The sequence below is a fragment of the Strongylocentrotus purpuratus genome, unplaced genomic scaffold (assembly GCF_000002235.5).
Source record: "Strongylocentrotus purpuratus isolate Spur 01 unplaced genomic scaffold, Spur_5.0 spur5_contig_827, whole genome shotgun sequence".
NCBI classification, from domain to species: domain Eukaryota; kingdom Metazoa; phylum Echinodermata; class Echinoidea; order Camarodonta; family Strongylocentrotidae; genus Strongylocentrotus; species Strongylocentrotus purpuratus.
In genome coordinates this window covers 658,368-676,563 of record NW_022145532.1, presented here as the reverse complement: position 1 = coordinate 676,563, position 18,196 = coordinate 658,368, and positions in this window count along the sequence as shown.

Sequence of the window (18,196 nt, the reverse complement as noted above, 5' to 3'; positions counted from 1 at the left end):
CAGAGGAGGGGGCCCATCTATACAAATAAAAAAAAGGGTAAATCAACGTGTTTTTACCGCAGTTGTAATGAAGTCAATTTAAACCATGTTATCTTTATTTGCCATGATCGGCTTGAGGAGTCACACAACGTAGTGGAATATTAAATCATAACATTGCAGACAATCATTTAGTGTGCTGATGTAGCTAGCTTAATTCAGTAGTTAAGAAATATTTTTTTAATTTTTGAGTCTAACTTTGTGGGGCATATTAGGCTCAAATAACTTGTTAAAATTTACAATCTTATGCATCCTTAACACGAGGAGCAAGTTTTCGTAAAATGATAACGGCGGCGCAGTAACAAATCTCATACGACATCCCCCCCCCCCCCCCCCCCCCCACTCCGAGAACGGACGGACCCCATGCGTGTTACTAAAATGTCCGGTAAAGGGGTACTTTTCGTGCGACAAAGTCCGGCCCGAGAATTGTAAAAAAAGGGGTGTATTAACTTTTTTTTTCTCATCTCTTTGGACTCCTGACAAATTATTCCGAATTTAGGGGGGTGACATTGAGCATTTTTCATGATTTAGGGGGTCTCGAATGAAGGAAAAGCCCGCGAAAGGAGGGTTCGGAAATGTTGGCAGTCCTCAGAAAGGGGGGGGGGGGGGTTTCAAAAAGAGGGAACAAGCATATGCGTACCCTAATTAACACTGAGTGGGGGGGGGGGGGGCAGGTACGACATACACCATTTGATTTATGTTTTTCAGTCATTATGAGTATTATAGTATATTTCATACTCATCTAAAGGAACTCTACTTATGAATTGTTGAGGTATAGCTCCTACTTGAGCTCAGGAAATTTAAATTTGATATATGTTTTTATTTTACTTGATTAAGCCAGAGTGAGCATAATCTGCTCTACCACGGCCTATATAGGACGCTTCAGTGTCGTACAACATTTGGGCATTGCTAGCAGTCCTTGTTTATCTACTATATATTTTCATAGATGAGCTTTTAACATTAATATTTCATCACTTAAAAACTATTTAGAAACTTGAATATTTGATATGTAAATATATACAAAATCTCATTCTGTATAAATAGATCTCAGTTTTAAGATATTTCTTTTGTCCGATTCATTATATTGTGACGGTTTCTGGCGTGTGAAATCAGGGAAGAAGAGGGGGGGGGGGTTGATTTGATAGAAATCCCACCGCTGCCACCATTGTGGCGGTTCTGGCGTGAAATCAGGGAAGAAGAGGGGGGGGGGGGGGTTAGAAAGAAAATCCCACCATTGTGACGGTTTGATAGAATCGGGGAATCAAGGGGGGTGGTTAATATGCTTCCACCAGTGTCCCAAAATCATCCCCATCGCTACATAAACTTTCTCCTACTACCATTATAGCGAATTCTATCAATATAGGGAATACAAGTAAAACAGGTCTGGAAAGAAGACTACATTCATAACCACTTTTATGTCAGTCCCTTATACCATGAATTACCATGACGGTTGCTGCCACCACCTAGTCTTAATCTGGAGCGCTAGGATCTCCAAAACAACACGGTTTGTGTGTTTACATTTACTCTGTAATCTGATACACTCTCACTTACATACACAGATTCCTAAGAAACCGGACCATGCGTCCTTCTACTAGTATACGCTTAAAGTCATTGTGACGTATGGCAATTGCTTCCTTTTGGGACGCACTGTCTCGTCCTTTCCCAATCTGTCTCTTGTCACGTGCAAGACGCACTGTCTCACTCTGGGAAAATCCGGTATTGATTTGGCCATTTCCACTCAAAGTTAGCTTCTAGAGTCTCAAACCACTTCACAATATCTTCCATCCTTTTATAGGTGAGTGTTATTCTCACCCCTGATACCGTAATTAAGTATCATTAAGTAGGAACTAATCATGTTTTTGTCTCTCTAACAAGCCTCACAACACCATTTAGACCATAATCATGTCCCATACATTCGTTTCTGTGTATCAAGTCTTCCACTCAGTCACTCACTAAATAACAAAAATAGTATCTTATTCCCTTTCACACTTCCGAGCGATATATAAGGCACGATGACCTGAGTCCGTTTGTCTGAAATATACAGACGAAGTTTTGTGTTCCTGTTTAGTAATCATTCCTACAGTAAGTTCTAAATCTACTATAGATTTTGTACGGTATCATCAACAATGCATACTTAATTTACTAGGCAAACCAGACTAACAAGATTTGTAACTTGAAATCGATCTAAAATCGAATAATGAATTTATTATCCACTAAGCCATTTCTAGGCAACTGTTCAACAATATAAGAACTGTAAAACTCTCAACAAGTATAGAAATACTTCCATGAACTTACTAACTTACTGATTGCTACTACTAGATATACATTAATTAATTATTGTAATAAATGTTTAGATCTACTGCTTGTATTATTTATACAGTATTTCTTAGCTTTAATTTACAGGATGTCAACACTTAATTGACTAGTATAGACTGCATACGATTTAAATAATGTACATGTATAAACTTACTGAACTTAGATAGAGGCTTTTCTAACAAACTTTACAAACCACCATGGCTATCAAACCAAAGTTAGCATTTCTTTCTAACTCCTATTACAAGTAACTCTATTCTGACCGACTACTAGTATTCTCGGTACTCCTACCCCTTGAAACAACTATCTACCTGCGCCCGACACCTTTGGCCAATGTGTCCCTATCGTCCCCATTCTACAAGAATGAAACATTTAAACCAATACACCCTTCCGACCAGGATTTCAAAAGTCTTTCCACTCCTTTATTAAGTAACAAGCTAACACACTCTGTCGGTTAAACATTGTACCTATATAAATCCATCATCACCGTTATAAACTAGCCTCGAGTATTTATCTCCTAGTTATAACTTACTCCAGAATATACTTGTATAAGATTTGACTTTCTAAATTCAAAGATAACCGGCATTCCATTGAATTCGTCCCTTACTGTCTTAAGTTCGCACCTCTTAATTATGTAGTAAAGTAATAATTGCCTGATTTAGATAGGCTCGTAAATGCAGCTATTTAATTAATTAACTACGAGTGTACATATTCAACTGTCCACTATTCAATGTCATTCTATTAATATACATGTCATGCTATATACAATAATGAGTGCAATTCAAATGAGTAAGAAGGGGGGGGGGAAGAAAAGAGACACTGTGTCCATGTCCAAATCTAAGGACACTGTGTCCTCCAAGACAAGCCCATGCATTGTCTATACATATAACGTTCTGTGTCCATTCCAGGTTGAAGGACACACTGTCCCTTCCAAGACAGGACGAAGAAGGAGAAAGGGGGGGGGGGAGTTACACTCATGCCTGTAATAAACTGTTATATATGCATTAAATAAATGTAGATAATAAACTATAGATATACGACAAAGTTGTTTCTCCAACTCTCTCGATCCTTTATACACTTTCTATACAATATCTATATACAATATCAAGTTCATTAAAACATCATTATACGAGCTACGGAGTATCACGCCCTCTAGACGAATACATTTGTTATAAGTTAGCGTTATACAATATTAAATATATGAATTAAACTACGGAGGCACTGGTGACTTTCGGCCTTAATTAGGTCACAAAGGACCGAAGCCTTCCTTTCCAAATATTCATAGTCTAGGAGAAAATCAAGACAACAATACAATGTAATATTTCTTATCAAACATAGTTAAACTGGCCATAGAAATTAAACTAGAAATGGCTAGACTTGAGATATGACCGCATTTGGGACAGATTGTCAGTCTGCCCAACGACCTGAATCACACTCAATTTTATGTGTCCAAATTAATCAATTAGGACACCAAAGAGCAAAAATCTCTCTCTTCCAAAATAGGTTGACCAATTCTAGATTTATTCCTTAACAAAAATGGCAATATTATCTTCACAAAGAAGAAGATAATCACACAAAATAGACATTTCACATAAGAAAAACATCTTTCATGTATTTGTATAATGATAATGATATCTCTATAATAATTAAACTATAATCCCATGCCAATATTCATACACTTAAGGGAGACACTGTGTCCCTAAAACGATAATGGGACGTTCCGTCCCTCTAAAAATAGGACGCACCGACCGTCCTAGACAAGTTCAAGGACGTTTCGTCCATTCACTACCGGTACTGGACATTCTGTCTTGCTTCCCCCCATCCAAACTATAACAAATATAAATGCCTATTTCCAACTTAATATATCACCATCAAAATACTTCAAAACCTCTCTTCATATACACCACTCTGACCGCATTGATCCATAGAACAATAAAATATCCCTCTCCCTCTATCATTTTAGAACGACCCTAGTAAATTTGCATAAGTAAACATTGTATGAGTCACTATTTATATTCACCTTTCGCGTAATACCCTGCAAATAAAACTGTAGTCGCGTACTAGCCTGTAAAAAGCTGTCAGTCACGTACCTGGGTAACCCAGTAACCCACGCGCGGACTATTTATACTGGTTGGGTCGCGCATGGAAAAGAAAGCCGTACGCGCATATACAATCATTTAATTGGCTGCGCACCTTAAACTAATGAATAATACATGAATATTAAGTTATCGATCAATAGTGGAATAAATTAAGCATTGTTGATAAACAAAGAGCACATGCTATTTGTAGACTAGTCGCTCGTTCAGAGCAATCCGTTAAAAACATGTCACAAAATAAGTAACGACTATAAAAGACATTTTATATTTATAATGTTCACAATATTTACAGGTATTGAATATATAAAGAGAAAGAGTAGAAAGAGAAAGATCATTTTCATATATCCGTCACAATATTGTATGTTTATATACATAATTTGCACTCGAGACATTGCCAAAATACCATTTGCCAAATTTGAACAAGTTTTATTTTGTAAAATATTTAAATGTAGTAACTATTATCGTACTGTAGGAGGAAGATTACTCACATAGATGCCATTGTAGTGTAAGTGCATAGAATGCTGCTCTGATTGATAACGTTGAAAGAGTCATATCAAAATTGGACTATGTAAACTATTGGTTATACTGCACAAATGGGCAGAGTTAGGATTATGTAAGGGTTGGGGTGGAGCTCAATGTAGAAAAAAAGGTTGTACGTTTCTTGATAGAGATTTTCCACTCATAAAACAGGTCCGAGAAGCCCCCCCCCCCCCCCCCCCCCCAAGTGAAATTAAAAAAAAATCATTAACGAGCATGGGGCGTGTTATTACGGTTTGTTGGTGCTTTTGTCTGTCTGGAGTCGGAAGGGTAAACTTCTGTGCCATTTGGGATTTGAAGGAAGAATGTGCACTTTAGCATCAAAGAAGCGAAAATACACCAATTTGGTGTAACTACCATTGTACACAGCGAATGGTGCATGCCGCCATAAGAATGTGTATATTGTTGGAGACATACGATTATATTTTGCACGTTTGGATATTCCACAGGCAGTATTCCAGGAGGTTCATTTAGTAGAGGCATTAGTGGCCCTCAAATAGTAGACCTGTCCAGTACTTTATAACAGACTTTAGAGCTGAAAATAATCATATTGATGAATTAGGGTATATTTATTTGTACATTCTTGGATAAATAAAAGTCTAGATAAAAACCTTGTGCCTATTTTGTGTTTGCTTGTGTTTAGCCATGTGATCTTGTTTTGTATCGTTGACACGTTTAAAAATATTTATATAACCATTTTCCTGTTAAACATTCAAGAAAATTCTGGAATATTTAGATATTTTTAAAGTCAATTACACCAGTTATGGTAGATATGAGCAGAAAGAGTGTTGATTAATGAATGGCAAGGACAGGGGATAGAGAGAGAGATAGAGAGAGAGAGAGAGAGAGAGAGAGAGAAAAGAAAGAAAGAAATCAACAAAGGAGTAAAAATATAAAAATTGTCAATTTTTGAATTTCAGTCCTAGTAAAAACGTGTTTCTTCTTCTTCTTCTTCTTCTTTTTTTTCTTCTCCAGGATAATCTGCCTCCTTCACTGCTGAAGATTCTTGCAGATGTGTAAGTGCGTGTGTGCATGTCGGACACGGAGATGCCTACAAAATGTAGGTGTGCAGGTGAAAGGTGTATACACAGTAACCGGTAAAAATGTTGCCGGAATTATGTTGCCGAAATTATGGTTATTATGATTGTGTAATAAATTCTAGTGTGCTTTAAATGAATAAGGCCTAGTGATGTTTTTCAAATTCCTTCTCTTACAAGTTACAAAGTATCCGGTTAAAGTGAAGTAGAGTAACCAGTCCTCCCAATAATTGCCCGCATATTTCAGGTGCATTGCTGACTTACAGACCTGTATTTATCAAAGTGATTTGATTTCGTGCCTAAATAGATTAAAGGATATCATGCAAAATAATCAGTTTGAAAATATTTTATGATATCTAGAGTTATTTAACTAGTCATGTTGAAGAAATTACATTTAAATGTTTGACCTGCATGCGTTAAAAAAAAAATTCATGCATTGTGCTGCACCTGACAAACTTATTAAACTTTTGCTGCGCGCGCATCCTTACCATTGTTGACGTAGAGGCAAGAGCGCATCATGATTAACAATGCGCATGCGCGTATATCTGGTAACCACTAGCACTGCCCATACATTAATTATGACAATCTAATTTCATATCTCTTGCGCACATAGCTTTCGGAGAGTTATTGAGCGATTTTCGCAAATTTTTTCGTAACCTATTGGCAATTTTCAAAATGGGCTCTGCTAAATCCAGACCCCGATCTTTGTCTTTCGAGGAGGAAGTTGAAGATCATTCTGAGACCATTGAGACCTGCTGTTGGGCAAGAATCAGAAAAATGTTCTCCAAGAGCAAGAGGGTAAGGGCCCGGATAAGGGCAGATAATCTTTTCAGAGTCCCACTTGTTAGTTTTATTCACAATCTGCAGTGGCGTATCCAGCATAAAAAGGGGCCGGCTTATGAAGGTCCAGAAAAAAGTAGATAAGCCCGTTCACCATTTGCCCCATGTGAATCGAAGATTTTATTCATATTTAGACACCACTTTTAATTGATATGCCCCCCCCCCCCCCCCCCCCCCCCCCACTCAGTGTTATTTAGGGTACGAGTACGCATGTTCCATCCTTTTGAAAACACCCCCTAAGTCTGGTGTGTTAAGTCAATACGTGGGCGATTTTGTGTGTGTTACGAGCCGGAGTTTGCTGGGTGAAAAGTACCCCTTTACCGGACATTTTGGGAACATGAATGCGGTCCCTCCGTTCCCGGAGTGGGTGGGGGAGGGGGGGCGGGGCCAGTACTTCGCGAAAGGTGTATTCAATTCATGGGTTGAATTCAATCTGTAACTAGTTGACAGTCGAAGAAAATACACATTTAACAGAAAAATAATGCGACTGGCGATACATAATATATTATATATTTATTCAAAACTTGTTGGAAGTTTAGAGAATGAAATTTCAGTTAGATATAGCCTATTAATTTATGTCTTATAGACATATAGTCTGTCGTAAATAACATTATTTAGGGAATTTAAACCAGATTAATTTGAGAGGTAGCTATTACTTAAATTGAGCTTCATTATGGCAAGCTTTTGGGCTTTCACAAGATTCTTAGGATCAGGATTCGACCAAGCGATAATGCAAAATAAATTGTATGAAATTCAAAAGGATGATTCCAACAATTTAAAAATAATCAAAGTACTTTCAATCTACAATTTATTTAGCTAATGTATTATAATTGAACGTAGTGGGGATGAACAGTGTTGTCGAGTGTTCTTTACATGTACAGGATAGACCCATTTCTACAGCACAAAATACTCAGTAAGCTAAATCCGTATAGCAAGCTTTAAATTGAATTGAATCGAATTGATAAGGTTTATTGATAACAATTCAAAGCCACAGCTATAAGCTGACGCACCTTGAACTTACAAATCAAACTGCAACATTTAACATACATCCAAATAGTACAATTTAAAATACCAAAATTGAGACATGCAGTAATTAAATTGATATGATAAAAGGAATAAAAAGAAAAAAAGAAGAAGAGAAAAAAGAAAAATAAGGTCGGAGGAGATAACAAAACATAAAGAAAAAGAAAAGAAAGCAAGACTACGAAAATATGGTTGACAGTAAAATAAGCGTTTACAATCAACGTTTAAAAATCCAGTAATAAAATTGAGATTATAATTAGAAATTCAGTATTTAAACTGTTTCTGACCAGTTTTGTTAATAACTTGTTTATTAATTGCAATAGCGTTGCATTGTCAATAAAAAAGAATTAAAGGTATTTCTATTTACGTAGTATATAGAGACAGGCTGCTATATATAATTATAAATAAACATATTGTTAAGAATATATTATTGTTCTATGCAAGTATTTTAGATTGATATGATATTAAAAACTTGGTTGACTGTAACACAAAAGTTAAGAAGAGCGTACAGTATAAGAGTTTATACTTTCAGGTTCAGTAAAAAAATGGTTTGAACAAGCAAACAGAGACCAAAAATAAATACAATCTGTAAAGCTGATTCCATCAATTAAGAGGAATCGAACAAGCTCTAATCTCAAAATCAATATACAGATATATCATGCTGCAATATGCAATATCATATAATATATTTGTTTATGGTAAACTATAACAGCCAAAGTCGATGGCATTGCAAGTGATGGAGGTCGATATGGACAGTGATGACGACAACGATGACGTCGTCCTTGTCAACGACTCCAGCAATTCAACACCTGCTACTTCGATCCACTCAGCCACTGGCGTCGAGCCATGGGCACTTCAGACATCTTGTTCTGCCCCTGCTGTACTTGGTCAGGATTGCCACCAGTACTTGATCCATTCTTCGAAGAAGGTCGATGACGAGCTACCCTCTACGTCCTATCCGAAGGACGTGAGGGTTTCCTCTCAGTACTTACTGTCCTATCGTAAGTTGCGAGGTCGTTATCTTTGCAAGTTCCCAAAGAAATGTATCTTTGAAGGTTAATTGTTTTGTTTTGATTTTATTTTTGTTAAAACAACACTCTATTCATTGTTAATTGGTTGTCATTTAAGTAGCCTTGTTTCTGCACGAAACAGGAAGAAAAAACCCCAATGGCATTGACCATTTGTGAATGAAAACATACATATTTTGCGTCAGGATAATTATTATTATTAGGTATTTTTATCATACCTTCAGATAGTCAATGATTTAATTTTTTTTAATCAGGTTGGCCTGAGAGACGGTCAGAATCAACATCTTATCTCTGGGCCGTCATCATCAACATCTGCTCAAGCATTTCTCTGTTCATCTACGACACCATGAAGGTGGATAAAGAGAAGGAAGAGGAGGAGGAGAGGAGGAGGAAGAAGAGGATGAGAAGGAAGAGGAGGAGGATGACGAAGAGGAGGTGGAAGAGGAGGAGGAAAGGAAGCGTAGGAAGAGGAGGACGAGGAAGGGGAGGAGGAGGAGGAGGAGGAGGAGGAGGAGGAGAGGAGTAGGAGGAAGAGGAGGTGGAGGAAGAGGAGGACGAGGAAAAGGAAGAGGAAGAGTAGGAAGAGGAGGACGAGGAGGAGGAAGGGGAGGAGGAAGAGGGAGGTGGAGGACGTGGAGGAGCAGGAAGAGGAGAAGGAGGAGGAAGAGGAGGAGGAGGAGGTGGAGGAAGAGGAAGAGGGAGAAGAGGAGGAGGAAAAGGAGGAAGAGATTCGACGAGGAGGAATTTATATGGAGAAGATGGGCGTCGACGAGCATGGAGAAGTCCCTGGATAAACGTATGTAAATAATAGAATCATCAAGCCAATGAAAATTTAAAAGATATTTTTTTCATATTTCAGATAGTCAATGAATTCAATTTTTAGATTCAAGTTGCCCTGAGAGACGGTCAGAATATACATGTTATCTCTGGGCCGTCATCATCAGCATCTGTTCAAGCGTTTCTCTGTTCATCTATGACACCATGAAGGTGAAGAAAGAGATTGAAGAGGAGGAAGAGGAGGAGGAGAAGGAAGGGGAGGAGGAGGAAGGGGAGGAGGAGGAAGAGGAGAAGGAAGAGGAGGAAGAGGAGAAAGAGACTGAAGATGAGGAGGAGAGGAGGAGGAAGAAGAGGAGGAGGAGGTGGAGGAGTAGGAGAAAGAGGAGGAGGATAACGAAGAGGAGGTGGAAGAGGAGCAGGAAGACGAAGAGTAGGAAGAGGAGGACGAGGAGGAGGAAGGGGAGGAGGAGGAGGAAGGGGGGGGGGGGAAGGAGGAGGAAGAGGAGGAGGAGGTGGAGGAAGGGGAGGAGGAGGAAGAAGAGGAGAAGGTGGAAGAGGAGGAGGAAGAGGAAGAGTAGAAGGAGGACGAGGAGGAGGAAGGGGAGGAGGAAGGGGGAAGTGGAGGACGGGGAGGAGCAGGAAGAGGAGAAGGAGGAGGAAGAGGAGGAGGGGGAGGAAGAGGAGGAGGAGGAGGTGGAGGAAGAGGAAGAGGGAGAAGAGGAGGAGGAAAAGGAGGAAGAGATTAAACGAGGAGGAATTTATATGCAAAAGATGGGCGTCGACGAGCATGGAGCAGTCCCTGGATACACGTTTGTAAGTATTAGAATCATCGAGCCAATAAAGATGTAAAAGGTACTTTTTCATATTTCATATTTCAGATAGTCAATGAATTCAATTTTTAGATTCAGGTTGCCCTGAGAGACGGTCAGAATCTTCATGTTATCTCTGGGCCGTCATCATCAGCATGTGTTCAAGCGTTTCTCTGTTCATCTATGACACCATTAAGGTGGAGAAAGAGATTGAAGAGGAGGAAGAGGAGGAGGAGGATGAAGGGGAGGAGGAGGAGGAGGAAGGGGAGGAGGAGGAGGAGGAGGAAGAGGAGGAAGAGACTGAAGATGAGGAGGAGAGGAGGAGGAAGAAGAGGAGGACGAGGAGGAGGAGGAGGAAGGGGAGGAGGAAGGGGGAGGTGGAGGACGGGGAGGAGCAGGAAGAGGAGGAAGAGGAAGAGGAGAAGGTAGGGGAGAAGAAGGAAGAGGAGGAAGAGGAGGAAGAGACTGAAGATGAGGAGGAGAGGAGAAGGAAGAAGAGGAGGAGGAGGTGGAGGAGGAGGAGGAAGGGGAGGAAGATGACGAAGAGGAGGTGCAAGAGGAGGAGGAAGACGAAGAGTAGGAAGGGGAGGGGAAGGAGGAGGAAGAGGAGGAGGAGGTGGAGGAAGGGGAGGAGGAGGAAGGGGAGGAGGAGGTAGAGGAGGAGGAGGTAGAGGAGGATGAGGATGACGAAGAGAAGGTGGAAGAGGAGGAGGAAGAGGAAGAGTAGGAAGAGGAGGACGAGGAGGAGGAAGGGGAGGAGGAAGAGGGAGGTGGAGGACGTGGAGGAGCAGGAAGAGGAGAAGGAGGAGGAAGAGGAGGAGGAGGAGGTGGAGGAAGAGGAAGAGGGAGAAGAGGAGGAGGAAAAGGAGGAAGAGATTCGACGAGGAGGAATTTATATGGAGAAGATGGGCGTCGACGAGCATGGAGAAGTCCCTGGATAAACGTATGTAAATAATAGAATCATCAAGCCAATGAAAATTTAAAAGATATTTTTTTCATATTTCAGATAGTCAATGAATTCAATTTTTAGATTCAAGTTGCCCTGAGAGACGGTCAGAATATACATGTTATCTCTGGGCCGTCATCATCAGCATCTGTTCAAGCGTTTCTCTGTTCATCTATGACACCATGAAGGTGAAGAAAGAGATTGAAGAGGAGGAAGAGGAGGAGGAGAAGGAAGGGGAGGAGGAGGAAGGGGAGGAGGAGGAAGAGGAGAAGGAAGAGGAGGAAGAGGAGAAAGAGACTGAAGATGAGGAGGAGAGGAGGAGGAAGAAGAGGAGGAGGAGGTGGAGGAGTAGGAGAAAGAGGAGGAGGATAACGAAGAGGAGGTGGAAGAGGAGCAGGAAGACGAAGAGTAGGAAGAGGAGGACGAGGAGGAGGAAGGGGAGGAGGAGGAGGAAGGGGGGGGGAGGAGGAGGAAGAGGAGGAGGAGGTGGAGGAAGGGGAGGAGGAGGAAGAAGAGGAGGAGGTAGATGAGGAGGAGGATAACGAAGAGGAGGTGGAAGGGGAGAAGGAAGAGTAAGAGTAGAAGGAGGACGAGGAGGAGGAAGGGGAGGAGGAAGAGGGAGGTGGAGGACGGGGAGGAGCAGGAAGAGGAGAAGGAGGAGGAAGAGGAGGAGGAGGAGGTGGAGGAAGAGGAAGAGGGAGACGAGGAGGAGGAAATAGAGGAAGAAATTCTACGAGGAGGAATTTATATGGAAAAGATGGGCGTCGACGAGCATGGAGCAGTCCCTGGATACACGTTTGTAAGTATTAGAATCATCGAGCCAATGACGATTTAAAAGATATTTTTTCATATTTCATATTTCAGATAGTCAGTGAATTCAATTTTTAGATTCAGGTTGCCCTGAGAGACAGTCAGAATATACATGTTATCTCTGGGCCGTCATCATCAGCATCTGTTCAAGCGTTTCTCTGTTCATCTATGACACCATGAAGGTGGAGAAAGAGATTGAAGAGGAGGAAGAGGAGGAGGAGGAGGAAGGGGAGGAAGGGGAGGAGGAGGAGGAGGAGGAGGAGGAGGAAGGGGAGGAGGAGGAGGAGGAAGAGGAGGAAGAGACTGAAGATGAGGAGGAGAGGAGGAGGAAGAAGAGGAGGACGAGGAGGAGGAGGAGGAAGGGGAGGAGGAAGGGGAGGTGGAGGACGGGGAGGAGCAGGAAGAGGAGAAAGAGGAGGAGGAGGAGGTGGAGGAGAAAGAGGGAGAAGAGGAGGAGGAAAAGGAGGAAGAGGAAGAGGGAGAAGAGGAGGAGGAAAAGGAGGAAGAGATTCGACGAGGAGGAATTTATATGGAAAAGATGGGCGTCGACGAGCATGAAGCAGTCTCTGGATACACGTTTGTAAGTAATAGAATCATCGAGCGAATATGAAGATTTAAAAGGTATTTTGTTCATATTTCATATTTCAGATAGTCAATGAATTCAATTTTTAGATTCAAGTTGGCCTGAGAGACGGTCAGAATCAACATCTTATCTCTGGGCCGTCATCATCAACATCTGCTCAAGCGTTTCTCTGTTCATCTATGACACCATGAAGGTGGAGAAAGAGATTGAAGAGGAGGAAGAGGAGGAGGAGAAGGAAGGGGAGGAGGAGGAAGGGGAGGAGGAGGAAGAGGAGAAGGAAGAGGAGGAAGAGGAGAAAGAGACTGAAGATGAGGAGGAGAGGAGGAGGAGGAAGAAGAGGAGGAGGAGGTGGAGGAGGAGGAGGAAGAGGAGGAGGATAACGAAGAGGAGGTGGAAGAGGAGGAGGAAGACGAAGAGTAGGAAGAGGAGGACGAGGAGGAGGAAGGAGAGGAGGAGGAGGAGGGGGAGGGGAAGAAGAAGGAAGAGGAGGAGGAGGTGGAGGAAGGGGAGGAGGAGGAAGAAGAGGAGAAGGTAGAGGAGGAGGAGGATGACGAAGAGAAGGTGGAAGAGGAGGAGGAAGAGGAAGAGTAGAAGGAGGACGAGGAGGAGGAAGGGGAGGAGGAAGGGGGAAGTGGAGGACGGGGAGGAGCAGGAAGAGGAGAAGGAGGAGGAAGAGGAGGAGGGGGAGGAAGAGGAGGAGGAGGAGGTGGAGGAAGAGGAAGAGGGAGAAGAGGAGGAGGAAAAGGAGGAAGAGATTAAACGAGGAGGAATTTATATGCAAAAGATGGGCGTCGACGAGCATGGAGCAGTCCCTGGATACACGTTTGTAAGTATTAGAATCATCGAGCCAATAAAGATGTAAAAGGTACTTTTTCATATTTCATATTTCAGATAGTCAATGAATTCAATTTTTAGATTCAAGTTGGCCTGAGAGACGGTCAGAATCAACATCTTATCTCTGGGCCGTCATCATCAACATCTGCTCAAGCGTTTCTCTGTTCATCTATGACACCATGAAGGTGGAGAAAGAGATTGAAGAGGAGGAAGAGGAGGAGGAGGATGAAGGGGAGGAGGAGGAGGAGGAAGGGGAGGAGGAGGAGGAGGAGGAGGAAGAGGAGGAAGAGACTGAAGATGAGGAGGAGAGGAGGAGGAAGAAGAGGAGGACGAGGAGGAGGAGGAGGAAGGGGAGGAGGAAGGGGGAGGTGGAGGACGGGGAGGAGCAGGAAGAGGAGGAAGAGGAAGAGGAGAAGGTAGGGGAGAAGAAGGAAGAGGAGGAAGAGGAGGAAGAGACTGAAGATGAGGAGGAGAGGAGAAGGAAGAAGAGGAGGAGGAGGTGGAGGAGGAGGAGGAAGGGGAGGAAGATGACGAAGAGGAGGTGCAAGAGGAGGAGGAAGACGAAGAGTAGGAAGGGGAGGGGAAGGAGGAGGAAGAGGAGGAGGAGGAGGTGGAGGAAGGGGAGGAGGAGGAAGGGGAGGAGGAGGAAGAAGAGGAGGAGGTAGAGGAGGATGAGGATGACGAAGAGAAGGTGGAAGAGGAGGAGGAAGAGGAAGAGTAGGAAGAGGAGGACGAGGAGGAGGAAGGGGAGGAGGAAGAGGGAGGTGGAGGACGTGGAGGAGCAGGAAGAGGAGAAGGAGGAGGAAGAGGAGGAGGAGGAGGTGGAGGAAGAGGAAGAGGGAGAAGAGGAGGAGGAAAAGGAGGAAGAGATTCGACGAGGAGGAATTTATATGGAGAAGATGGGCGTCGACGAGCATGGAGCAGTCCCTGGATACACGTTTGTAAAGTATTAGAATCATCGAGCCAATGAAGATTTAAAAGGTATTTTTTCATATTTCATATTTCAGATAGTCAATGAATTCAATTATTAGATTCAGGTTGCCCTATGAGGAAGAAGGAGAAGAAGAGGAGGAAAAGGAGGAAGAGGATCGACGAGGAGGAATTTATATAGAAAAGATGGGCATCGACGAGCATGGAGCAGTTCCTGGATACACGTATGTAAGTAATAGAATCAGCGAGCAAATGAAAATTTAAAAGACATTTTTTTCATATTTCAGATAGTCAATGAATTCAATTTTTAGATTCAGGTTGCCCTGAGAGACGGTCAGAATATACATGTTATCTCTGGGCCGTCATCATCAACATCTGCTCAAGCGTTTCTCTGTTTCATCTATGACACCATGAAGGTGGAGAAAGAGATTGAAGAGGAGGAAAAGGAGGAGGAGAAGGAAGGGGAGGAGGAGGAGGAGGAGGAGGAAGGGGAGGAGGAGGAAGGGGAGGAAGAGACTGAAGATGAGGAGGAGAGGAGGAGGAAGAAGAGGAGGAGGAGGTGGAGGAGGAGGAGGAAGAGGAGGAGGAAGAAGAGGAGGAAGACGAAGAGTCCAAAGAGGAGGATGAAGAGGAGGAAGGGGAGGAGGAGGAGGAGGAAGGGGAGGAGGAGGAGGAGGAGGAGGAAGAGGAGGAGGAGGAGGTGGAGGAAGGGGAGGAGGAGGAAGAAGAGGAGGAGGTAGAGGAGGAGGAGGATGACGAAGAGGAGGTGGAAGAGGAGGAGGGAGAGGAAGAGTAGGAAGAGAAGGACGAGGAGGAGGAAGGGGAGGAAGGGGGAGGTGGAGGACGGGGAAGAGCAGGAAGAGGAGGAGGAGGAGGAAGAGGAGGAGGAGGAGGTGGAGGAAGAGGAAGAGGGAGAAGAGGAGGAAAAGCAGGAAGAGATTCGACGAGGAGGAATTTATATGAAAAAGATGGGCTTCGACGAGCATTGAGCAGTCCCTGGATACACGTTTGTAAGTATTAGAATCATCGAGCCAATGAAGATTTAAAAGGTATTTTTTCATATTTCATATTTCAGATAGTCAATGAATTCAATTTTTAGATTCAGGTTGCCCTGAGAGACGGTCAGAATCTACATGTTATCTCTGGGCCGTCATCATCAACATCTGCTCAAGCGTTTCTCTGTTCATCTATGACACCATGAAGGTGGAGAAAGAGAAGGAAGAGGAGGAAGAGGAGGAGAAGGAGGTAGGGGAGGAGGAGGAAGGTGAGGAGGAGGAAGGGGAGGAGGAGGAGGAAGAGGAGGAAGAGGAAAAGGAAGAGGAGGAGGAGGAAAGGGGGAAGAAAAAGAAGAGTAGGATGAGAGGAGGAGGAAGAGGAGGGGAGAAGGAGGAAGAGGAGGAGGAGGAAGACGAGGAGGAGGAGGAGGAGGAGGAAGGGGAGGAGGAGGAGGGGTAGGAGGAGAGGAGTAGGAGTAAGAGGAGGTGGAAGAAGAGGAGAATGAGGAAAAGGAAGAGGAGGAGGAGGAAAGGGAAGAAGAAAAAGAAGAGGAGGAGGACGAAGAGGAAGAGGAGGAGGAGGAGGAAGAGGAGGAGGAGGAAGAGGAGGAGGAGGAAGGGGAGAAGGAGGAGGAAGAGGAAGACGAGGAGGAGGAAGAGGAAGAGGAAGAGATTCGACGAGGAGGAATTTATATGCAAAAGATGGGCGTCGACGAGCATTGAGCAGTCCCTGGATACATGTTTGTAAGTATTAGAATCATCGAGCCAATGAAGAAATAAAAGATATTTTTTCAAATTTCATATTTCAGATAGTCATGAATTCAATTATTAGATTCAGGTTGCCCTGAGAGACGGTCTGATTCAACATGTTATTTCTGGGCCGTCATCATCAACATCTGCTCAAGCGTTTCTCTGTTCATCTACGACACCATGAAGGTGGAGATGAAGAATGAAGAGGAGGGGGAGGAAGAAGAGGAGGAGAAGGAAGAGGAGGAGGAAGAGGAGGAGGATGACGAAGAGGAGGTAGAAGAGGAGGAGAAAATGAAGCGTAGGAAGAGGAGGACGAGGAGGAGGAAGGGGAGGAGGAGAAAGAGCAGTGGGAGAAGGAAGGAAAGAGGAGGAGGAGGAGGAGGAAGAGGAAGAGGAAGAGGGAGATGAGGAGGAGCAAAAGGAGGAAGAGGATCGACAAGGAGGAATTTATATGAAAAAGATGGGCGTCGACGAGCATGGAGCAGTTGCTGGATACACGTACGTAAGTAATAGAATCATCGAGACAATGAAGATTTAAAAGTTATTTTTATCATATTTCAGATAGTCAATGAATTCATTTTTAGATTCAGGTTGCCCTGAGAGACGGTCAGAATCTACATGTTATCTCTGGGCCGTCATCATCAACATCTGCTCAAGCGTTTCTCTGTTCATCTTCGACACCATGAAGGTGGAGAAAGAGAAGGAAGAGGAGGAAGAGGAGGAGGAGGAGGTAGGGGAGGAGGAGGAAGGGGAGGTGGAGGGAGGGTAGGAGGAGGAGGAAGAGGAGGAAGAGGAAAAGGAAGAGGTGGAGGAGGAGGAAAGGAGGAAGAAAAAGAAGAGTAGGATGAGAGGACGAGGAGAAAAGGGGAGAAGGAGGAAGAGGAGGAGGAGGAGGAAGGGGAGGAGGAGGAGGGGGAGGAGGAGGAGGGGGAGGAGGAGAGGAGTAGTAGGAAGAGGAAGAGGAGGAGGAAGAGGAGGAGGAGGAAGAGGAGGAGGAGGAAGGGGAGGAGGAGGAGGAGGAAGACGAGGAGGAAGACGAGGAGGAGGAAGAGGAAGAGGAAGAGGAAGAGGGAGAAGAGGAGGAGGAAAAGGAGGAAGAGGATCGACGAGGAGCAGTTTATATGTAAAAGATGGGCGTCGACGAGCATGGAGCAGTCCCTGGATACACGTTTGTAAGTATTAGAATCATCGAGCCAATGAAGATTTAAAAGGTATTTTTTTCATATTTCATATTACAGATAGTCATGAATTCAATTATTAGATTCAGGTTGCCCTGAGAGACGGTCAGATTCAACATGTTATTTCTGGGCCGTCATCATCAACATCTGCTCAAGCATTACTCTGTTCATCTACGACACCATGAAGGTGGAGATGGAGAATGAAGAGGAGGAGGAAGAAGAGGAGGAAGAGGAGGAGGAGGAAAGGGAGGAGGAGGAAGAGGAGGAGGAAAAGGAGGAAGATGAAGAGGAGGAAGGGGTAGAAGAGGAGGAAGGGGAGGAGGAGGAAGAGGAGGAGGAGGAAGGGGAGGAGGAGGAAGAGGAAGAGGAAGAAGAGGAAGAGGAGTAGGAAAGGAGGAGGAGGAGAGGAGGAGGAAGAGGAGGAAAAGGAGGATAAGAAAGAGGAGGAGGAGGGGGAAGAGGAGGAGGAGGAAAGGAGAAAGAAAAAGAAGAGGAGGAGGAGAGGAGGAGGAGGAAGAAGAGGAAGAGAAAGACGTGGAGGAGGAAGAGAAAGAGGAGGAATAGGAAGAGGAGGAAAAGGAAGAGGAGGAGGAGGAGGAGAGAAGGAGGAGAGGAGGAGGAGAGGAGGAGGAGAGGAGGAGGAGAGGAGGAGGAGAGGAGGAGGAGAGGAAGAG